The sequence below is a fragment of the Panthera onca genome, chromosome B4 (assembly GCF_046562875.1).
Source record: "Panthera onca isolate mPanOnc1 chromosome B4, mPanOnc1 haplotype 2, whole genome shotgun sequence".
Taxonomy (NCBI): domain Eukaryota; kingdom Metazoa; phylum Chordata; class Mammalia; order Carnivora; family Felidae; genus Panthera; species Panthera onca.
In genome coordinates this window covers 94,253,968-94,278,117 of record NC_138345.1, presented here as the reverse complement: position 1 = coordinate 94,278,117, position 24,150 = coordinate 94,253,968, and the positions used below count along the sequence as shown (strand labels likewise).

Genomic DNA, 24,150 nt, shown 5'->3' with positions numbered 1-24,150 from the left:
ATCCTGGTGTGGAGGCTGCAGTGCCTTTGGAGGACCTGCCTGTCCCCAGCCAGGGCCCAGCACATCAGACGCAGCGCTACATAGTGAGTCATGGAATGGGGCCCCAGGTTCCCGCAGAGATCAGCATTTCCCCAGGCGCATCCAGTACCCAAGGGAGCACGCCATTAAATGACAAAATTAAATCAGATTAGTTTAAATTAAATTAACAACATTAAATATACACTGTGAGAAATAAGCCCACTGACCCAATCGAAGAAGGGTCATAGACTCTCCATAGACTCTCGGAGCACAGTGAAGCCGAGGCTTTCATCAACGACCTTGCAAGAACGGGTGTCTGATGGACAGGCACACTCAGGGCAGTTACAGCAGGCAATTTATCTCTTAGCGTGCAAGCCCCTCCCGTGGTTCCTCATTGGCTGAGTACGACAGAGGTTACAGCCTTACCCGGAAGTCGCCTATGCCTACGTGAGGCACAAAGTAGTCTGATTGGAACAAAGGTACATTACTTGAGGTGACACAGAGACTCCAGTTCTTTGGTGCATGCTCGTTTGCAAAGCCCGCAAAAAATAAGCCCATGAAATGGAGAAGGGGGAAAAAGAACGAGGAAGTGAAGTGTCTAAGTGTTTGGGACTCCACTGTTGGGGGCTGGGGTGTTCGTACGTATTTCCAACAGGTTGTAAACCTATTGTTAACTAGACAGCACAGGTTTTATTTGGTATTTCTGAAAATGAGTCATCTCACTGACTTCTCACACACATTAAATAAAACACCATGACATTTCAAGAGAGAAACCACAAAAGAAAAGGTTTAATATTTTAGTGTTTTTTAATCGCATTTTTTTCCTGCGTTTTGGATGGGGGGCCACACATTTTCATTTTGCAAAGGGCCTCACAAATTATGTAGCTGATCTTGTCAAGAGTTATGTATTATATATTAATAATTTGGACTCTCGGAAATCAGAACTTTTAGGTCTCAAAGGAATAAAGCATGAAGATCAAGAAACCGTGGCATCTTGGACTGGAAGTTTTTCTTTCAGATGATATTCCTAATATCATGGATGTTGGGGACAACGGATAAGACAATATGGATATTGGGGACAATGGATAAGAAAATAGTATATACCCAAGAACTTCTTGGCAATCAGAGCTAGCATAGGCCATCTACAGACACCTAAGTGAAATCTCCCACATGATAACTGTGGCTTCCATAGGCAAATTAACCAGTAGACATTTATTATTTAGCCAGTAAGGTCTTTGGGAGTCAATATGATTGCTTTTTGGTATGGTCGTGCCATTTTCTAGTTGAGACCCATTTCCCGTGACGCCCTATTGTCTCACATTTGACTGCTTTTCAAATATTCTCACGCTTGCACGTGTGAAGCCTGGCCCCTGGAACATTTGTGTGTTTTACTCCTTTTTCCAGTATCACATGTGGGAAGATCTGTCACACTTCCTTTTAGGGCTCCAATTCTATGAATCTGTTACCAAAGAGAGTTCGCAAACACCATTATATATCTGAGGGATGTAATTATTTATTGTGGGGTGTGATATTTTTATATTTCCCTCTTCGCTACTGGACTATGCACTTTATGTAAGGACGCATGCATTATTCATGGTAGTCTAACTCCTGAAACAAGCCTCAACTCTCACAGTGGCTTAAAATAATAAGGGTAGGTTTTTTCGCACTCATGTCTGGTCCAGTGGGAGTTAGTCAGGGCTGATATACTCCCCACAGTCATTTAAGGTCTCAGGTTCTTCCATCCTGTGATCTCCTCATCCCCTCGGTCCTCCAAATCTTCTACTAGTTTATTAGCATTTGGCTGACAGACAAGGAAAAATAGAGCCTGTTGGGGGATTGTGAGAGAGGTTTTTAGGGGTCAGGCCCGGAAGTGACGTACATCACTTCCACCCACATTCTACTGGCTTACACCATCACCTGACTCTACTTAACTGCAGGGAAGGTTGCCAGGCCTTTTCCTGGTAGTGAAGTCCTTTCTGAAATTCAGATAGGCATGGGATTTAAATATTTAAATACAGGGAATGGTCAGCGAATGGTCTGTTTTTGAGCCTGTCATCTACATTTGAATTTAGCCTACCCTAAAGTTAAATCCCACCCTGCAACTTTACTAGCTGTATAATCAAGGCAACTTACTTATTTAATCTTCTCTTAGCCTGTTTGCATCTAGCTTTGTGCCTAGAAGAGAAAGAAATAAACTTTACTGGGATTGTTTTTTGTGGTTATGGTGAAGACTGTGGTATTTTCTTTATGTGTGTGATGACTGGCACCTCTGGAAGTATTCAAAACATATTTTCCAAATATAGAAATAAATGAAGTGGGTTCGCTAGGATGGGGTGGGCTCTGGGAGCAAAAGGAAAATTCTGATCTGGGTGGATTTAAAATGAGAGGAGGAGTGTTATTTAGAAAAAAAAAAAGAATTATTCCAGGAGATGACTGGAATTATTGATTTGTGTTTGTCCTCTGATCCAGTGACTAAGTGGGTAATGTCGTATTCACACTCAACTTTCTCTACCCCCATTTATTTTTCTTCTTTTAGTGAATTGCTTCTTCCCTTATTAGACTCCTTTCTTCTTATATTTGTCCATTCTCCAAAGAATGTGCCAAAGGTTTTCCAAATTCTGATCCTGCTCTTTCCGGGGTGTCATCAGTTGCCTTAAAAACACTCTGCAAGACATTAGTGTCTCAGCAGAGCATAATAAACTTCAGCTTGGCTTTAGGACAAAAGCAGTGCCACACAATGACGCATCTTCCATAAAATAAGCTGTCCCCTAAACAGGGAGAATATAAATACAGCACACATTATCGTAGTAGCAGATATTCATCTCCACCCACAAACTCAAATGTGCCAGAATTATACCATTGGCATTTTCTCATTTCCTTTAAATCAACTTCATTTTTTTTTTTTCTCTAAGCTCCCATCCCACCTGTCTGGGGCAGAATTTCATTTTAGACATTAATAGAGCCTGAATCTGTCCAGAATCTGGGTTGGAGCCCAGAACCAGGAGAAGGTCCTCTAATGTCTCGTTTGTCCCGGTTCATCCTGAGTTCCTGTGTTGCCCAAACCAAAGTCCAGATGTTCTTGACTTCCCTGACATGTATGCGCTCAGTGCCTCAGTGGTCCAGCATCCCAGACACTATGTGGCCATCCTGTGTGAGGCTTTTCCTACGTGGAGGTATTCAGGAAGTCGAGATTAGAAGTTAATGGTGGATAAGAATACAATCAATGATTATTAGTAAAGTTTGGTGTCACTCTCTTGATTACTGCTAAGGAACTGTCAGTTTTACACAGATTGCTTTGGCAACATCAGTGCAAATGTCAACATAGTGACAATCTAGGGGCAGACCTCAGTGATATTAATCTTGCTAAGGGATACTTCTAAGGAAACAAATTCCATGACACCTAAGAATCTAAGTTCACACCAATGATGAGGAGTCTGAAAATAAGCTATATGATGTTAAAGCAGAGAAACCCAAAGTTGATTAGGACGGGGTAAACTCAAGCCCAACAAACAACAACAAACCTTAAGAACTTTTAACCCAACATCTAAACCTGGATTCAATTCTCCCACTTGCTTTTCTGCTCTATTTTTTATCCATCTGTCGTAAGAACTATAATTACGTAATTATATCATATTATTGTCACCTAATCTAATTAGAGTGGTCAATCTAAACACGGAAGTAGCAGGAATAGACTTCTTAAGTTAAGACATGACTTTCTTTGTGCACAAAACAAATATGGCCATTCCACAAAGAATTAAGCTTGAATTTCTTGAGGATGTTGTACTTTAATAGTTACCAAATATTGTGTAACAGTCCCACTAAGAAATTAGATTTTACACCCTGGGTCACTGGGAAATAGGAATAATAACAACAATACTTTATGTGTGTAGCAAAGCAACTATATGTCAGCCAGTTAGATTATCATCCCAGCCCAGAATAATAGGGATAGAATAGCTTATTATTAATCCCATTATGCAGAAAGGAACACTGAGAAATTATGTGATTTGCCCATGGTCATATATTATTAAGTGGAAGAAATGGGACCATAACTCAGGCTATTGTCTAAAAAGCCTTTAATCCTTTCTGTTCTCTGTTTACGTGCATTTTGATTCTGTTAAATTATATTGTTTTTATTTTCCCATTAGCTCAAGGACAACATCTTAGTAGAACATCTGGATTTAATATTCTTTCCACAAACTCTTCAGAGTATATTCATTTGAATGAAGGGCTTTTGTCAACAGTTAACCCTTCAGACAAAAAAGCAAAGACCGACTGTACAGATTTAAAATACATTTTATAGTAGTCAGGGAATTGAATTTACTTTCTAATTCTGTGGAATGAATTATTTATAGTCAAGATAGACTGCTAGATCAACCTTTATCTGTCTTTAAGCACCAGACATTTCCAGAATCCAGAAGAAGGGGTCAGTCACTGAGATGGTTGGTTTATGTCGTAATCCTGACCAGGCATCATTAGAATGGAGAAGATTTAGGAAGTCTGGGATTCCAACATATTTGCAGGACCAGGCAAAGACCTGGAGTCTGAGCATAGTAAGTAGGCCAAGGGAATATCATTCTTCTGATGAGAGGGAGGGCAGAGGGGCAACACAGGAATTCTAAGATAGGTCTACAATACGGGCCCATCACAGGGGATGGGACAGCAAGATGTGTGGCACAATAGGAAAAGGGCTCAAGACAGAGATCTTGGCTTGAAGTTACATTCTATTATACAACATAGCCAGTAGGTGTTTGAACCAAAATTACAACGTAGGCAATCCAGCTCCAGAGTCCTGAGGCACTTAAGGTGTCCTTGGTAAGGACATTTAGAGAAGCACCGATTGAGTCCTACAGGGGAACAGAAGGAGGGAGAGAGGCAGACAGATACCACTCTGACCAAAGGGAATAAGGAAAGCTTCAGAGAATAAGGAAGGCTTCACAGAGAGGTGCATTTGAATAGGCTTCGATATTGGGGAAAATTCTGATAGCCAGAGAATAGAATGTGAGTGATGGAAAAACCCACCTAAGATGGTTTAGGCAGAACAAAAGTGTTCTGACGTACATGTCTGAAAAATCTAGTCATAGTTCTGGCTTTCAGCTCAGCTCGATCAGGGCTCCTGTTGGCATTGTAGGGGAGGAAAAGAAAATTTTTCTGTTACTTTCCTACTTCCTATGTTCTCTGGCTGGAGCCCTACAAATTAGACTGACAAAAAGCAGATTAACAAGAAAAAAAAAAAACCAATTAATATGTGCAGCATGCATGTACATAGAAGAAACTCCGTGACAAGTAACTCAAAGTGGTGGTTAGAACTTGGGGCTTATATAGCATCTTAACAAAGAAGAATAAATTTGTACAGAAGTGATAAGAGAAAGGAAAGGGTTTTAGGCTTCGAGGGCAGCCAACGGTGGGAAGGTAAATCTATGGGGAAAATTAACAGAGGAAGATTTGTTCGTGCTGGTTCATCTTGGTGCCAACTTCCCATCTACCTCATTGCCATAAAACTTCCCCAGGAGAGGACAGTCCTCATTTCTCAGAAGTGTCTGCTTTTAGTCAGATGATGGGCGTTCCAAGAACGCTTCTTTCTGCATCTGTTGATTCTCATTTTCCTCCAACTCAAAATGATCCCTTTACCAAAGTGACATATTTCGGGATGGAGTGTTTGGATTTCCTGCAGCACCTTCAGGACCTGGTTTCTCTAAGCTCTGTCTCCGGGACTGTATTTGTAACTACTGGCCCGGACTTTCTTCTGTGTGAAGGAGCTTACGTTTGATCCTGAGGAGAGACGTTTTTGTGTGGAGATAATGCATCAGTTGCCTGTATGTTGGCATGTCTGTATTTAGGCGTCCGAATTTCCCCTCATACTTGCTTTAGCATCATGCTACTTTAGCCTATATGACTGTGTGGGTACATGGGGACTGAATCTGTATGACCAGGAATCAGTCTACAAATGGCTCACCAATGGAGAATGACTTCAGAATTCCTATCCCCCAAGAGGAAGCATATTTACAGCCATCCAGTGGGAAACCAAAGGACATGTCTCCGAATTCTGGAGGTCTTCGAGTAGGAAGGCAGACCAAGTAATCAACACTTGGGATAAATTTGCAGTTAAAGCAAAAGAGCCACTTGTTTGAGATTTGAGTTTCAGGGGTTGAAGTTAGGCTTTGTGAATTTAGATTTGTTGAGTTAAAACCAAACAAAATAAAACAAAACAACCTGTTTTGTATGGCCAGATTCTACAACTAGTTTCTCTGTGCTCATTTTGCACACAATGATTACCTAATAAAAGCCGATTAGTCCACCCTAAAGAGCCTTGATGGCCCTAATTGTTTTTTCTCCAGCAGCAGAGCAGTTTCTGTCTCATTTACAGAGAGGAGCACCAATCTACCAAAATGTTCTCATTCCACAAAAAAGGAGCCGCTTAAATGCCCAAGGACTCTACCAAGTGCCAATGCAAACCAAGGAGGAAGAAATGACTGGTCACTATGGAACCACAGTGACGAGTGACTTGGAGGCTTCCTTCAGAATTTCAGCACTTGCTTCCCTTCTTCCTATAATAGAAGTCTGTCATCTGACACTATGATGAATTCCTTTTAACAATAACCAGAGCCCAGTGCCCAGCTCCTGAACAGTTTTCTCCCTCATCTAATGGTTAGAATTGCAATTTATTTGTCATCCTGACTGTTTCAGGATCTCTGCCACTGCTGTGTCCGCAGAGTTCCAGGGAGGTTGATGGCTGAGGGGGCTGATTCGAGACTCATGAAACCTGGATTTCCAGAACTGATTCCCAGTTCGACCACTTACCGTCTCTGTAAACGTGGCAAGTGCTGTACTTCTCCAAGCCTCAGTTTACCCAAATATAAAATGGACATCACAAGAGTACCCAATTTATAGAGTATCGTGTGAGAGTTATTAAATAATACGATGTGGATAATAATATGCCACCCAAAAATACAGTATTTTGGCAGAAGGGTTATTTTGAACTAAAGGAATTGAGAAACCATAGACGCAGAACACAGCTTTCTACCTTCGCCCTGCCTTGCCTCAAAGCACAGCGTGAATTTCCCTTTGCCCTGGCCTCCCCCCTGCTCCTCGCTCTAATACCAGGAAGGGCAGAATGACAATCATCGGAGACAACTCAAGACTCTTATCAGCCTAGAGATGGCACTGAGAGGAATCTGCATTTTAAACCTGCCTCAAATGAACAACCCTTATCTTCCCTTAGTTTCCCACATATATTTAACTCCCCACAAGCTCAGAAGCTCAGATTCTTTTTCTTTTGTCGCATCCCGTCTCCGCATTTATCACTCTTCGTTAAAATAGTACGTAAGCCTTCCGGCCTCTTTGGACTTTTCACTTCATTCCTGTCAGACTTGCCATAGTCATATGAAATAAACCTTGTTCTCCTGCCAATCTGCCTCTTATCGCTCTATTTTTCAGGGCCTCTGCCCCTCAACTTAAGAGGGTAAATGAAAAACTGTTTTATTTTCTGGCCCCAACAAATATCACAGATTCAAAAGCCTTGCTTATATCCTAGCACACCACATGCCCAACTAATGCTGGTGGTTTCTTCAGGCTCAAGAAATGCAAAACATTGGATGTTACAAACATTACTCTCGATTCATTTCTGGCAAACACCACTTCTTCCTAAAGGTGGTTCCCAGTGAGCCTCAACAGCCTCTGAAGCCACTTATTATTATCCTTTTCACAACGTTATTCGTATTTAACACTTACTGGGAGCTCAGTGTGTGCCAAGCCACCAATGCGAGCTAAGCACTATTACTATCCCTGTTTTCCAGATGCGGAATCCAGGGCTCCAGGATGCAAAATAATGGTTACGTGGCCTGAGTGGCTGATTATTGTGTGACGCTACCTCCCTCAGGATGAGGTTGAGGATGGAGAGTAGAAGAAAGGAGGTGCAAGATAAGGATCCTTAGAAATGATCTCTTGCTAAACAGTGCCTTGCATGTGGCCGCTACTTAGATACTTGCTGAATGAATGGATGATTGACCAAATATAAAATTGAGTGAGCAGCCAAACAGGCCAGTCCTCCTGACCACAGCTCTTCAGCCATTTCGATATTAGCAGAAAGGGCCAACCCCCCACCCCCCCGAACTTTATAAATATTGATTTCCCATCCATTTACCTTTAAGGCATCTTCTCTCGGGTAATCACATCACATTGCTCTGTGTGTCACATTGTGTTTTACATTTTTCTCTTCTCTTCCTCCTCCCCCTGTATAATCTAGAGGACAGACCAGCTGGCTACGTAGATTAAAATCCTTTTCTGCCCCTCTCTTAGCGCAGCTCTGTGGCTTGGTTTTATTAGCAAGACCGAATGGAGTGTTTTTGAAACAGCAGTGAAATCTCTTGGAACAAAATGAGATCGCTCCTGCAACCATTCTGCCCCAAAGCATATTTATAAGCAAGTAAGTTCCATGTTGTTCCTTTCACCTTCTCTTTCCCATCAGCCAGGCACTGAGCTCTGGAAGATTAGATTATTTTAAAACTATTTGAATAACATTAGCTATCACTGTGTGCTAATTTCTCTGGGCCAAACGGTTCAGGTTCAGTCAGATTAAGGGCTTCCATTAGCAGTTAAGTCTTCTCTGTCCTTGACCCTGTAATTAAGACAGATGAGACTGTGACCCCTGACTGCATTTCTACATAGTTCAGAATTCAGTCCAATTGCCTGAGGAACCTCTATAAATATTCATAGAAAACCCCAAAGTTTCTTCCAGGTCTTTAGAGAGCAATTTCAAACAAGATATGGCTTTGCTTATGGTCCACAGGCCTGAGTCAGATTCCCCTTCGGCCATAACTTGGCAAATTACATTCTAGTAGGAAGTATTGCAGGTTCAGTGAGCTGAGATAGATCATCCAACACGGTAATACATTCACTCCTGAATGTCCTCAGAGTGGGGAAAGGATGGCCACGTAGGCAGTATCATCCTTAGAACTGGGCAACTAGGTTCCCCCCTCCCCCCGCGCCCTAGGTCCTTCCTTTTGCAAAACCCTTCCCACATAGTGAGGAGACCCTAAAGTCAAGGAGACAGGTCCTCTCTGAAGTCAACCTCCCACACGTAGACCATCCTCATCAAATGGCCTGTAGCAAGCAGCAGATCTTGCTTGGGCTTCTGTCTTGGGTCTGTCCTCCCAAAGGTAGCCATTACTCTACGCACACCCCTGGGCCCTTGAGATGACCAAAGAGTGGCGATTGGGCAGGCAGGGACTGGGGCAGACCTTGGACTTGGTGACTGGGGTGTCCTCATGGATGCTCACATGGCCCCTAATGTGAACAATAAAGCCATCGATGGGAAGAAAAGGGGAATAAGACATAAGCTTGAGTCCTCCATTTATACTTCTGTCCTGGGCTCTGCAAATGGCAGGAGTAGGCCTGTAGGCAGAAAGGGAGTGAATGAATCCCCTCAAATGTATGTGCGGGTTAATTAATTTGATTTTGTTAGAGCACCATAACGTAGCAGCTCTTTGGTTGTCAGCCTCATGTAAACCCACCTCTCAAGCAAGTGGCATATAAACCAAAGGCCAGGGACGCTTGGGTGGCTCACTTGGTTAAATGTCTGACTTCGGCTCAGGTTTGTGAGTTTGAGCCCCACATTGGGCTCTGTGTTGACAGCTCAGAGCCTGGAGCCAGCTTTGGATTCTGTGTGTCCCTCTCTCTGTTACTCCCCTACGCGTGTGTGTGTGCTCTCTCTCAAAAATAAATAAACGTTAAAAAACAAAACAAAAAAACCCAAAGGCCAGTTCATTCACAATGAGAACCAAAGCGTCCAGGCAGACTGGGATGTTTATGTCAGTTGATCAAATATTTGCTCCCTATAGGAAACTCTATATGGAAAACCAGATTATAGTCAGCCATGTTCTTGGCAAATGTGGAGTCAGAGGAAGGGGAGTTAAGAGCAAGGCCTGTGCTTCAGATTGAAGCTTTGCTTTCCCTGCTTGGAATTCATGGCTTTTAAAATGAAAGTTTCAGAGGATCCTGGGTGGCTCAGTGGGTTAAGTGTCGACTCTTGATTTTAGCTCAGGTCATGATCTTACAGTTCATGGGATCAGCCCTGCATCTAAGCCCTTCTGTACGGACAGTGAAGAGCCTGCATGGGATTCTCTCTCCCTCTCTCCCTCTGCCCTTCCTCCTCCTCTTCCTCTTCCTCCTCCTCCTCCTCTCTTTCTCTCTCTCTCTCTTCTCCCTCTCTCAAAAATAAATAAATAAATGAAAAAAATAAAATAAAATGAAAGTTTCAGAAAGAAAGTCTCAATTCATGTTGTATTGGACTAAATACCAGTGACAAGCCTGGAAGAAAGTTTAGGAGTCTCCACTGGTCATGAGAAGACTGACCACTTTATAAATCTTTTCAGTTAGTCCCATCCCTAGCAGGGACATTAACAGGGAAACTGAAACAGAGAAATTCTCAGTTTTTATTAAAATTACTAACCAGCATTTCGCTTTCATGCCCTTGGCTTACCATCTGCAGTAACTTGCACTGGTTATTATAAATATGTTTTTCTATATCTTGGGTTTCAAAGCGAGAGTGCAACAGGAATGCTTTTCGAGCTTTCCATCATCCCTTCCCTGCCAGTTCGTCCATTCATTATTACCTCTCCTATTTTTTTCCATCATGAATACACTTTAATCCCCATCACCCGTTTCATCCATCTCCCCACCCACCTCTCCTCTGATAACCATCAGTTTGTTCTCTATAATTCAGAGTCTGTTTCTTAGTCTCTTTCTCTTTTCCTGGGGAAAATAGGCTTTAAAAGAATCAGGGAGGATTAAATGGAAATCCAGTGAAGATCAGTGTGTGTGTGTGTGTGTGTGTGTGAGTCTGTGCGTGCTTGTTACTCCTGGGGATGTGTGTAATTGCGTGCATGCCTGTGTGTGGTTGCACAGGCTTCGATCCCTTTATGCTTGGTACTCCGGGGGATCTGTTCAGAGGCTGGAATGCAACCGCAGGCAGATGCTTGTCTTTTCTCAACAGTGGCAAGGAAAGGAGAAGGAGGAAGACACAGCCATAAGGGCCTTGCTGGCAAAACACGGGGTGAGTGATTTCCAGGTTTCATGAGCCAATTAATACATTTCTGAATGAAATAGACTTTTAGGCTGTCCAGATGTACATGTCATCTTTATGAAGAGAATGGAAAACCCTCCCAGTGATTCTAAAGCTATCTATCCCCTGACTTGGTATCGACATCCATGTTGTAGTAAGATTTTATAGCAGGCAGCATCTAAAGATCTCAGAAAATCCTTTCTAGATGATGCCATCCTCATGGTTGCCTCTCGCCTTTACTTATGCTGTTCTCTCTCCTTGCCATCTCTAAGTCTGACTTACGAAGCTTAGGTCATGGTGATGTCTCGTGTTCTGCTGTGCAACGAGGTTAGGCAGGAGCCGGAGGGAATCAATCCGGATAAATACGCTGCCTGAAGATGTGCTGTTAGTGGAGACATCTGTCGACCACAAGTCTGGCAAATTCTGGTCACTGGCCTGATGAAGTAAGGGAAATGTGTACCTGGGGGAAAATGTCCCCACTGCCGTAGGAAACAACAACAATAAAACTTAGAGAAAGTGCAATCGTTCTTCTAAGCTCGGCAATGATGACGTTGCATTCAGAATAATGAAAACAGAACATAAACTTACAGAATTTTGGTATGAACATATTGCAGGATGAAATGGAAGGCAGTTGAGCTAAATCTTCATCTACTGTAATGTCTAAAATTGATGGACAACAGCAGCATAAGCATATTCTTTAGAAGCATGGGCCTCGTTCAAGAACAAAGAGCTTAAAAGAGCAGAAAATAGTTGCCACTGGACAGTGAAATGGGTGCGTAGGAGAGAACCATGGCCTCAGCGATGAGCTTACTGGTCCCATTCAACTTCTGAAGTCACTTGCACATGTTGCTCTGAGAAAACCACATTTAGAAACATTGAGTTTTGAGGGTGCCTAGGTGGCTCAGTCACTTAAGCATCTGACTTCGGCTCAGGTCATGGTCTCATGGTTCGTGAGTTCGAGCCCTGCATTGGGCCCTGTGTTATCAGCCTAGGATTCCCTCTCTCCTTCCCTCTCTCTCTCTGCCCTTCTCCCACTGGCTCACACACTCTCCTCTCTCTCAAATATAAACTTAAAAAAATTTGAATTTTGTCCAATTCCATAACTCAGTGCATTGGGAGGTCAGTATCACTAATTCCTCCTTCCCTGTATAAAGAAAAAAGATCACAGTTTTTCCCATCTTGCACATTCCTCAATTTGGAGCCCTTTATCCTGTGCAATCCAAAAACACTGTAACTGGGGCAGTGAACTCCCCTGGGCTAGATTGTCTATGAAGGTCTATTTTCAACATGTCTGGGTTTTCTGCATGCACAGGCTTCACATACAGGAGCTATTGTTGAAGGAAGAATTATTTGATAACATTGAAATAATTTGCAGTGAGACAAATATTTGAAATAAGAGGCTTAATTTTTAAGGGAATGTGCCCCCTAGATTGCTGCCAACGAGCATAAATTTGCATTCGGCACGAAGAGGAAAACAAAGTAGTGAAATGTTAAGCAACCCTTGGTTTGTAAATTTGGGGACTAGTCCCTTGGGAGTTTATACAATTCCTCTTTTGAGGTCATTTGCACTTCTTCATTGTTTATTTGCACATACCTGGCTTCACTCAAGTAATAAAAGATTTTTATTTCTTCTGCTTATCCCTTAGTTATATGCCAGGTGCCTTGCCTGAAACTTGAAGACTGGGGCGAGATTGCTCCAAACAAAAGTAGTGAAGTTCAGAGCCAGAGAATTCTCTGGACACAAAGGCTTTGCAATAGAGAACTGTACAATGCGGCCGGCGGGTCAGCTGCAAACCGATGCCCCTGCCCCGCAGCCCAGGGTAACTAGATTCCTTACCGTCCTTGGGGACAGAGATGCCCACAGCACTAACTTCAGCCAGGTAAGCGATGCTGATTCTAAACCCAACGGTCTCTGGGTGGGGTTGGAAACGTGTGCGTGAGAAGAGCAACCCCACGCACGAGGCTGTGCGAGCACTCTTGACCTACACGCCAGGTACCCCGTCAGCCGGTTCTGCGGCCCCCGCAGCTCAGCTCCGGGCTTCATGCCTTTCTGTCCACACTGCAGGGCCCTCCATGCCAAGAAGACAAATGGAGGAAGAAACTGACCCCAAGTTACTCATTTGGTGATGCTTGCCACCCAAGGAACCGTGTGGAATATCAAAACCCCGTTAAAAAGCCAGAGTGGCAGTGAGTGTGGTGATCATTTGCTCACACTCTCCAAAATAGAACAGAAATCGGCGGGTCTGTGTTTGGTTAGCAGCTCTCCGACTTCCCATTTTATAACAGAAGTCTAGCCATCAACCAGTAAATGTCTGCTGCATAGCAAGAGCCTCATGATTGTTTCCTAATGAATGTTGAAATAGCTTGAGCTTTTCAGGCCTCTGTGGCTCTACCTTAAAATTCAGGAGGTTGGTATGACTGGTAATTATGATGCTCATTAATATTTATTGAGCACTTACTATGTGCTGGGCATAGTTGTGAATTAAATATTTTAATTGTCACAAAAACCATATTATCTTCTTTTAAGCTACAAGGAAATCAAAGCACAGAAAAGTTAAATGACTGAGCCAAAGTTACTCATTTGGTAAGAGGCAGAACCAGGATTCAAAACTCCCAGGACACCTGAGTGGTCCAGTCAGTTACGTGTCTGACTCTTGATTTCAGCTCAGGCCATGATGTCACACTTCATGAGTTTGAGCTCCGCATCGGGCTCTGAGCTGACAGTGAGGAGCCTGCTTTGGAATCTCTCTCTCCCCCTCTCTCTCTCTGGCCCTCCCCTACTTGCTCTCACTCTCTCTCTCTCTCCCCCAAAATAAATAAATAAACTTTTAAACCAACTCCCAAGCCCCTCTGTTTACCCATTATGCTTTTGTCAACTTCTAGCATATACTATTATTCTTATTCTGTTGTTATTATCAATAGGAAGATGTCTAATCTCTCATTGCAATTCTCCATATACTGCCTGTTTTACTTACCATAGATCAGCCCTCTATGTATCCATCGATACTTGAGCCTCCAAACATCACTGAAAAGCCTATATTTATGATTCAGATATGAGAAACCAGGAATTTTAGACCTACCCGTGGATAAAGTAGGAAGTAGGAAGGGATAGCATGCAGGATGACAGAGTCACCAACCAAAACATGCTAACAAGCAAAGAGCAGCTTTTTTTTTTTCAGTTTCTTTAGAGAGAGAGAGAGAGGGAGAAAGCATGAGTCAGGGAGGGGCAGAGAGAGAGAGAGAGAGAGAAAGAGAGAGAGAGACTCCCAAGCAGGCTCCGCACTGTGGGGGCAGAGCCCCTCAAACCCACAAACGGTGAGATCGTGACCTGAACCGAAGTCAGACACGTAACTGACTGAACCACCCAGGCGCCCCAGGATCAGATTTAACAATTCAAGGACTAGGAACACACGGCGGTGTGCTGCAGAACCAGCTCTCTGAAATCAAAAGCCTTGATGCATAGTGACCCGGGTGACGTCATGGGTGGAGGGTCACAGTCACGTGAGAGGAAGCAGTGGACTTTTGGATTTAGATGACTGTATATAGGTCCTACTGATTGCATACCCTAAGCAATCCTGTTTTCCTCACTGAAGCTGCTTCCACTTCTGTAAAATGGGGATGTGTCCAATACCTTACAGGCCTGTCCTAAGGATTGAATGGGATGACATAGGAGAACCCTTGGCAAATTAAAGATTTGCCACTCAGAGTGGGTCCCCAGACCAGCAGCATCAACATCGTGCAGGACTTAATAGACAGGCAAGTTCTCAGGCCCCACCCCAGATCTACTGAATCAGAACAAGAATTTCAAGAGGATCCCTTCATCATATGCACATTAAAGTTTGAGAAGTCCTGCTCTGGGGCACTAAACGCAGCCAGTTATTCGAGCTCTGTTTTCCTTTCATATACTGCCAGTGAAATACAACATGGCCAACTTTAAAGGACGGGGCCTTCTTAAAGGTTCCCATATGCTCTTCCCGGATCCCACTGAATTCAGCAGGTATGACCGAGCAGGTTACTCCTGGCGAGCATTTCCCTTTGCTCAGGATAGGCCCACTTGAGAGAGAGAGAGACACTGCCTTATATAATCCTGGGCGATTTTTGAGGTGAGGGAGCCAATAAAATGCAAATGCACGTATACAAAATCGTCTCGGCCCTGGGAAAGTTGGTTAAATACGAGACTGAATGTAAGTTGCAGCCGAAGTGGAGTTGAAGTGGGTTTTAATCTTTCCCGTTCAGGTTCCTTGGGAGCAACAGCTAAGGGAAGCAACTCAGAGTGGGAGGGTGCTTTTGAAAACATTTGCGTTTTGTTAGACCCCTGTTGTGTATGAGAGACACATAAAAGATGCTTCATCAACACCTGGTAGACTGGGTTGAATACTCTTATCAGCTTCCTGTGAAAAGATCCTAAATACAATTGTGAGCCTGTGCCGACATGGGGGTGTTAGACAGATAGAATATAAGGACCCCTTGATGTTTGGCCAGTAATGGGGTTTAGGATACACTACCCTCAAATATGGCATCTTGAATATTTTTTTTCCTTTTTTTTTACTGAGGTATAGTTAACATATGACAGTATATTAGTATCAGGCACACAACATAACGACCCAATATTTGTATATATTGAGATATGATCCCCACAATAAACCTAGTTAACATCTGTCACCACATACAGTTACAGGATTTTTTTTCTTGTGATGAGAACTTTTAAGATCTACTCTCTTAACAACTTCCAAATATACAACACAGTATTATTGACTACAGTCACCGTGCATCCCCGTGACTTACTTATTTCATAACTGGAAGTTTGTGCCTTTTGACTCCCTTCACCCATTTTGCCCACCCTCAACCCCCAGCCTCTGGCAACCACTATTTCTATGCAGTAGAGGAAACAGCCACCTCTCATGTTCTTGAAAGAGTGGCCTCGAGTAGGAGATAAGCCTTGTCGTTTGACCCTGACCTATCTTCCTAGCTATTAGCTGTCTCTCAAACTTCTGTGATTGTCCAAGCAGCCTATTTTATTTTTAATAGCTCCCAGTAGTTGAGGATGTGCCAGGACCCATCAGTGTCCCAAGGGGAGAATCTCAATCAGCACCTAGATTCAGGCTGATTGGAAGTTGGACCCCCAGGCTTCTGAAGAAGGCAAATATATACATTCCACAAACATAAGCCTAGCTGGCCCCCAGAGCCAGGTGATCTGGTGGTGTCCAGTGTCCCCTTGCCAGCAGTCACAAAAACCGAGACTCCAGACAAGCATACAAGCTCATTTCTGAGCTATCAGTGGGCTGTAGAGGGAGAGTGCAAAAATGGCGCCCCTTTGGCTACACTCCCTGAGAGCACTTCTGTAGTCTCTAAATGTGTGCCAAACCTGAAGCCTCCCCCTAAAACTGAAGCTCCAGGACTAGCAAGTAGGTCTCTTTCACAGAAAGGCTGGGGTTGTGTTTCAATCTGCTGTCTGGATAGTGCCCTGGGGGTGGTGGCCTGCCAAGAACGGTCTCTCCCATTGTTACAGGCTTGTCGGACCCAGGAACACATCCCCCTTGGCCACCAGAGCCAGGCCATCAAGGGGCATCTCTTAGGCAGCAGCCACAAAAACCAGGGCACCAGGGAAGGGTATAAACTCTTTTCTGTAAGATAGAGGGGAGTCAGGGCAAGACAGAGGGAGAATGCAAAGATTCTGTTCACCAAGAGCCCCTCTGAGACCTTTCCGTGTGCCAAACCAGAAGCCTGCCCCTCAGTCCAAAGTTCCTGGAAAAGCAAATATGCCTCATTCTCAGAAAGACTGGGGTGTGTTTCAGTCTGCTGTCTGCGGAGTGCCCTAGGAGTAGTGGCCTGCCAAGAACTGTCTCCCCCATTGTTACATCTTATGGGACCCAGGATCACACACCCCCCCAACCCCTGCACGGCTTCCAGATTTAGGCAGTCACGGGACATCTCCTAGGTGGCAGCGACGAAACCCAGGTCACCAGATGTAAAAACCAAGGCACCAGACGCTCCCCTTTTTCCCTCTGTGAGATACTGGCCCTTGAGAGTGACAGGCAGAGAGCATAAAGATGGCAACTACTGGCTGGAGTGAGACAGAGAGGAAGTTCAAAGATAGGACTCATGGAAAATAAGTTTGAAAAAAGAAAAAGAAAAAAAGAGGAGGAGGAAGGAGGGAAGTTTAAGAGAGAGATAGTGATTGCCAGCTTCAGCAAGGAAGAGGGAGCGCATGGAAGATGGCCCCTGCCAGCTGGAGTATAGAGCCCACACCCAAGGGAAAGGAAAAAAAAAAAAAAAAAAAAGATGGTGCCTGTTGGCTTTAGCAAGGCCGAGGGAAAACACCAAAATGGCATCCAACAACTTCTTTCCCTGGAGGGTATTCTTGCAGGCTCCTACCACCTTAGACCAACACTTTAAAATTAAGAAATGAGTTTCGCATAATGTTTGGGCACTTTTCAGAGGGCTGCTTCTGCACTGGCCCAGGATCGGGTGAGTCAACACACGATCCCTTTAAGAGACTCGGTTTGCCATAGCCCTGCAGGTCTGGTGGATAGGCACCCTGTCGGTCTTCAATGCCAGATATTTTGGGGGCTTGTCTCTCAGATGCTGATTTTAAAAGTTGGGGTGCCAAATGTAGGGTATGAACCCTTTGATCCTTAGGGAGAAGCCCCAGGTTTTGAGTTCCCAACCAATTGGGGGTTGCCATCTTGAACCGAAACCCCCTATTGAATACTTTAAGCTGAAGGAGTTGGAGAAACAGCAAAATGGGCCCCTTCCTATAGTTCTTCTCTTCAGAAACAGATTATAAAATCCCCAATTGAGGGGTGCCTGGGTGGCGCAGTCGGTTAAGCGTCCGACTTCAGCCAGGTCACGATCTCGCGGTCCGTGAGTTCGAGCCCCGCGTCAGGCTCTGGGCTGATGGCTCGGAGCCTGGAGCCTGTTTCCGATTCTGTGTCTCCCTCTCTCTCTGCCCCTCCCCCATTCATGCTCTGTCTCTCTCTGTCTCAAAAATAAATAAAAAACGTTGAAAAAAAAATTTAAAAAAATAAAATAAAATAAAATCCCCAATTGAGAGATCTTCTCCCTGTATCCGGAGGAAAGGAGTGTTCTTATCTCTGAAGACAAAGCGACACCACCAACAAAAATCCGAACGGGCCTCACTAAATTTCCCCCAGTTTACTACACTTACCTCATACTTTTTGGCCTATCATGTTTCTACACGACTGTCCACTTTTCAGCAAATATAGCATAAAAATACTCAGGCTTATCTGTTTCTTTAGGTCTTTATTTCCTTACGAAGGCTCCTGTGTCATGTAAAATTTGCACTAAACAAATTTGCGTGCTTCTCCCCTGATAATCTGTCTTTGTCAGTTTAATTTTGAGACCCAGCCAGGAATCTTAAGTGGGTTCAGGAAAACATTTCACTACCTTATTCTGGCATAGACACACACACACACACACATATTATTCCTTCTTTTCACCACTGTTATCATCTTCTCCATCTTCCAGTCCCCTGGTCAAAAACTAACCATGTGAACACATAATTTTAATAACCTGTCAAAGTGTCATAATGGAAATGGAATGGTGCCATTTGTAAATCACTATTTACCAAAAAAAAAAAAAAAAAAAAAAAAAAAAAATTCTTTGCATTTCAAAAGAGATTTAAATAGATGTCCTAAATTTGGTTTGTTTAAAAAAACAGTCTGTTCCAGAAAGTCTCTAAGACTTGAATAAAAAAATTAAAACACATTAAAGAAGTATTAGTGCGCAGACTTCAATAATTGTGCATTTTTCTAACACTTCAAAGGTCAGAGAACTTTGGGTCAGGGGAGAGAAAATGTCTCACCCGGAGAACATTCCAGTTGGGTTTGTGTGCTTCTCAGGAGCAGTGCTATTCTCCATGTTTTGTTAGTTTGGTTTTGCTCTTGCCACAAAGGAAACAGAAACCAGCAAGCTGCAAGGGTCGGGAGCACGGTCTCCTTGAGACATTAGCCAAGCACCAGTTGGTTTGCATAAGGCATGGAGAGTTGCCTGGGAGGACTTTGTCCTCAAGATCCTTCTGCATCCAAGAGCACAGGAGCTAAGGTAAAGCGGTGTTTGATACATTTGCATTTCTAAAATGTTTGATATGAGTTGCTTTCACTCTGCCTCAGGGGTAAAATTATATAAAGCACTATTTGATAACAGTGGAAAGTCTGTCAGAAGATGTCCCTACATTTGCATGTATTTGTTTACATTTTGGTCTAAAATCTATATTCACTTAGGTTTCAAGCATTTCTGGCTATGGGGTGAGTCCCCAGGGTCTTTTAAATGACAGACCAAAGGTCATGATCTCACAGGGTTTGTGAGTTCAAGCCCTGGGTAGGGCTCTGTGCTGGCAGCATGAAGCCTGGTTGGGATTCTGTCTCCTTCTCTAGCTGCCCCTCTCCCCTTGCTCTCTGTATCTTTGTCAAAATAAATAAAAAATAAACTTAAAAAAAAATGACAGACCAAGGGAAGCAAGGATAGAGGTCCACAAGTTTTAGGTTCTAGGACAAAATGCAGCCTCCTGGGAGGTGTTTCTAATATAATAAAGTCCTTAGGGCACCTGGGTGGCTCAGTCGGTTGAGCGTTTGACTTCGGCTCAAGTCATGATCTCATGGCTTGTGAGTTCGAGCCCCACATCGGGCTCTGGGCTGACAGCCCAGAGCCTGGAGCCTGCTTCAGATTCTGTGTCTCCCTCTCTCTCTGCCCCTCCCCTGTTCTCACTCTGTCTCTCTCTGTCTCTCTCTGCCCCTCCCACACTCATGCGCGTGCTCTCTCTCTCTCTCAGAAGTAAATAAACATTAAAAACATTAGAGGGGCGCCTGGGTGGCTCAGTCGGTTAAGCGGCCGACTTCGGCTCAGGTCATGATCTTACGGTCCGTGAGTTCGAGCCCCACGTCGGGCTCTGTGCTGACAGCTCAGAGCCTGGAGCCTACTTCGGATTCTGTGTCTCCCTCTCTCTGACCCTCCCCCATTCATGCTTTGTCTCTCTCTGTCTCAAAAATAAATAAACATTAAAAAAAATTTTTTTAAAAACATTAGAAATAAAAATAAATAAATAAACACTTAATGTAATAAAATCCAACTTTCAGATCATCCCCTGATCCAACTGGCATGAGTTCAATCAAGGCTGACTCGTCGGAAGAGGAGGCTGCCAAAACAGAGCTGCCTTAGCCCAGGGTCCACGGAGGACAAGCACTGGCATCAGCAGACCCAGCACCTCTGGTGGCCGTGTTGGCAGACAAAGCCCTCAACCCCTCTGCCAAGGCACCGACACTGATGGACAGTAACAGCAGTACCTTCAGCAGCTCCTTGTGGCATCTTTGGTCAGTATCAGTGGGTGAGTCGCTAAATCGGGCAGTGGCAGTGACCAGAGATAACGCCTCAAAGAGCCACAAAAGAGAAAAGGAGAATGGTAACTCACATCACAACTAAGGACCACTGCTGTATATGAATGACATACGCTCACGGACACTGAGAACTGGAGAAGGGGGGTGGTGGGGTGGGAGGGGGGAAGTCCTGCACAACAGGTCACAGCAGGGACAAAGAAACACAATTTTGTGATTGTATTAGTGAACGCTTCCTTCCCTCCTCCTCCCCCACCGCCTGCCCCAAGACTGGTGGGATATAGAAAACAAAGGATAGAACAGAAAAGTCTAAGTTTGTGGAAGCATAAGCTATAAATCTGAGATTCAGCCACCCGTGCTTACAGAAGGCCCAGTGGGCCACTTTATTTTTTAAGTGTATTCATTTTTTGAGAGAGAGAGCATGCACAGGGGAGGGACAGAGAGAGAGGGAGAGAGAGAATCTCAAGCAGGCTCCAAGCTCAGTGCAGAGTCCCACACAGGGCTCGATCCCACAAACTGTAAGATCATGACCTGAGTCAAAATCAAGAGTCAGATGCTTAACTGACTGAGCCACCCAGGGGCCCCCCAGATGGGGCACTTTATAACAAGATACCACTATTGGGTTAGCAGCATTTGCTACTCAAACTTATAAATTAAGAATCAAATTCACAGCCACCTCAGCTGCTGCCAAAACCCCTGCAGCTGCCGCTGACCCCACAGGTGTCCCAGGCACAGGGACCACCTTTACCCAACTGCCGTTCCATGAACATTTGCTAACAGAATCCTCACCCTCGCTCGCTGCTTCGTTAATGGACAGCAGAGTATCGCTCAAGACCCACGGTTCAGATTTTCTTCCTTGATCTTCTCTTTCTGGATCACCACCAACTGTTTCTTTAAAACATTGAGTTAGTACTATTAAATCCTTGAACATGAAAACTAGATGCAATTGTGAGGCTCGAGAAAGGGAGACTAGGTAATTCCACAGTAGACAGAACTGCGCTGAGGAAACAATTTGGATCATAAATGAAAAGTTCTTGCGTTGAAGATTCCACATCTGTCACCTACCAGTTGCATGGTCTCTGACTTACCCTAAGTCTCATGTGAAATGGAAATAGTAATCATTTCTGTGTCTCAGAAATATAGGGACCATAGGGGACAAAGGGGCTATACCCACGATGCTTATGATTCCCTTCCCTTCCACATTCCGTACGTGTGGAATCTATCCACCACCACACCCCGCCTGAGAGGCAGTGCTGCTAACTGCATGACCCTGTCACCTGGCCACAGCTCACTAAAGCCCAGGGGGACAGCTGAGCCAGGCTCGGCCAGTCAGAAATGTGCCTTCCTCATACCTCAGCTCCACTTCCCTTTGGGTGAGCTTCGTACTCAGGCAGGCAGTCCGCCATGACGGTAAGATGGCCCCCAGCAGCTCCAGGCTTACTCCTACCTGCTTAATAAGTCCCACAGAAAACTCCCTCTTTGCTTACAGTTCCGGTCAAACTCCCAGGGATGGTTCTGATCAGCCTGAACTGGATCATGCAGTCACCCCTAAACCAACCACTGTTGCCAAGGAAATGCCATCTTTTCTTCACTCAGGCCTGGGTCACACGTTTTTCCCTGGAGTGAGGGAGTGGTATCGGCCTCACCTGATTCACAGAGATGGAGACCTGGGGGAACAGAGTTGGCCAAAAGAAAATCGGGGCGGGGGTGAGGGGGGGTAGTGTTGCCAAAAGAAGGGGAAAGTCATACCTGGAGAACTTTTAAGAGATAGTCCATGAACACCTGAGGTGGAAAAATGAGAAGTAAACTTTCTTTAGGAAGGAAAACCTCTTTCCTTTAACATGGGCAGAGTGACCAAAAGACTGGGAGGCAGATGGCCCCTAGGGAGCCAGCCCTTGCCCACTGCACTTATCACGCCCCTACCACAGAGAGCTGGGTACCTGTGGATGAGTCAGTCACTGTCCTGAGGCTCAGCCTCCCCACCCACAGTCTCATTGCCAGTTCCCTGAGTCATCCCATGCCCCACCCAGCGTGTTTTGCTTTTCCCACGGTTCCCTCGAATCTCCTGGGACAGATGGCTGGCTGCCGGAGCCGAAGGAAAGAACGGGTGTCTTTTAGAAACAGGAGTGCCTCTCCTGTGAGCAAAGCTCGCAGAAGGGCTGGCTCAGGTGGGTGGGGGTGGTAATTATTCTCTTCGCAGTTCCCGGCGCACTTAAAAATCAGCTTCTTTCTTATAAAGAATTGATTCATAGGCAACCTCTACCTTCTTTTAATTTCTCCGTTTAAAAAAGAAACCAGACACAAAACCAAAAACCATTTGTCATTCTTTCGGAACCAGAACAGCTCAGACTTCTCTTCCTGCTTGAAGCCTTCCACCTTCCTTCCCTTCCATCCTCTTTCTCATTTACCTGAGAGCCAGCCTTATCAGCCCATCCCTGTCTGCTCACAGCACAACATCAATGCCACAGCCACAGGGCTTTTCGTGTGGTGTGATGGCCGTGTGGCTGTCTGGCTCCTCCACTGGGGGGGGGGATGCCTCAGAGAGGTCACCAGTGATGCGCTGCTCCTTTCGTTCCCTAGAGTCTGGCTCATGGAAAGTCCTCCCCACAGGTTTCAGCAAAAGAGTGAAAATGAGCAAGCTGTTAACTGCACTGGGGGCTGAATGTGGGAAAGATCATCTATCGTGGAGTGCCTTCTCAGAGGCAAAGGCGCCCTTCGTGACGTCATGAAGACTTTTGCTTCTTAGCATAATTTTGAGTAGCTTCTCTCTACAGATAATTCCAGAGACTGCTCTTGAGAGCCAAGAATATCCACACTAAAAGGAAATGTTTTTTGGGGACTTGTACAGGATGACAGGCCCGAGGTCTTACAACTCACTTCAGGGGAAAACTGCAGCAGCCTAATTACTGTCATGCTCCATGTTTGGATATAATATGAAACATTCACTGAGTGCTTTATAATTAATCTGCAATTAATTTAGATTTTCATGCAGTTGTGCTGTATGGAAAAAAAATCAGCAGTATAAATACAAACGATGAATAATAGGCTGTAGCTGACTGTCAGGGTTTGAAACCCTCTAAAAGACAACAGGCCATGGATTTGCTTGTTTCTATCAGAAGCCATGTAGAGACATTTTAAATGTGTTTGGAGAAGAGGGTAATAACATCCTATTACTCCAAATGATACCAATTTAAAAAAATCACAGTGGAAGAGAGAGAACAGTTCAAATCTGGTTTACGGTTGCCATCTTGCCATACGCCTGGCAAATGCAAGGAAATTTTTTATTTACCCACCTTTCACTTAATACATGTTAACTGAGCATCTATTGAGTGCTAGGCGACATGTTTTCCACGTGAAGAAGATGGTGAATGGACAGGTAAGTCACTTGCCCTAAGTGTCATGAACTGAAACTCATTACAAGAAGCGAGAATTTCCGACTTCTTATTTATTTGTTCAAAATAATGTCTTCCCAAGGACCGTTCTTAACTGTATTCCCACAGCGTTCACCCAGCACCTTCCACTTTACAAGAGGCCTCATGTATATATCGCTTTCAGTGTTCACAGTAACTGTCATGCAGACAGGATGATCATGGGTCCGAGTTTGCAACCCAGAAAGTAAAGTACCCAAGATGACACCAAAGGCCAACAGTTGAGCCGGGACCAAAACCAAGCTTCCCAGCTCTGACTCTAGTCCTTTTTCCAGTTACTCCGCATTTAAGCAAG

General features: G+C 44.4%; 1 protein-coding gene across 4 annotated transcripts in view; it reads left to right on the top strand.

Moving 5' to 3' along the window:
- LOC132694076 (uncharacterized) overlaps positions 1 to 24,150 on the top strand; it is a 225,942-nt gene that overhangs the window by 187,645 nt on the left and 14,147 nt on the right. For 2 of the 4 annotated variants that reach the window (XR_013556709.2, XR_009617153.3), the window contains exons 3-7: positions 8,314 to 8,440; positions 11,009 to 11,068; positions 12,724 to 12,957; positions 18,993 to 19,141; positions 20,173 to 20,406. The gene's annotated coding sequence lies outside the window, so the exon portion shown is untranslated. Of the gene's footprint in view, positions 1 to 8,313; positions 8,441 to 11,008; positions 11,069 to 12,723; positions 12,958 to 13,142; positions 14,138 to 18,992; positions 19,142 to 20,172; positions 20,407 to 24,150 lie in introns of those variants that run through there. The other 2 variants (XR_013556711.2, XR_013556712.1) reach the window with 2 other exon arrangements.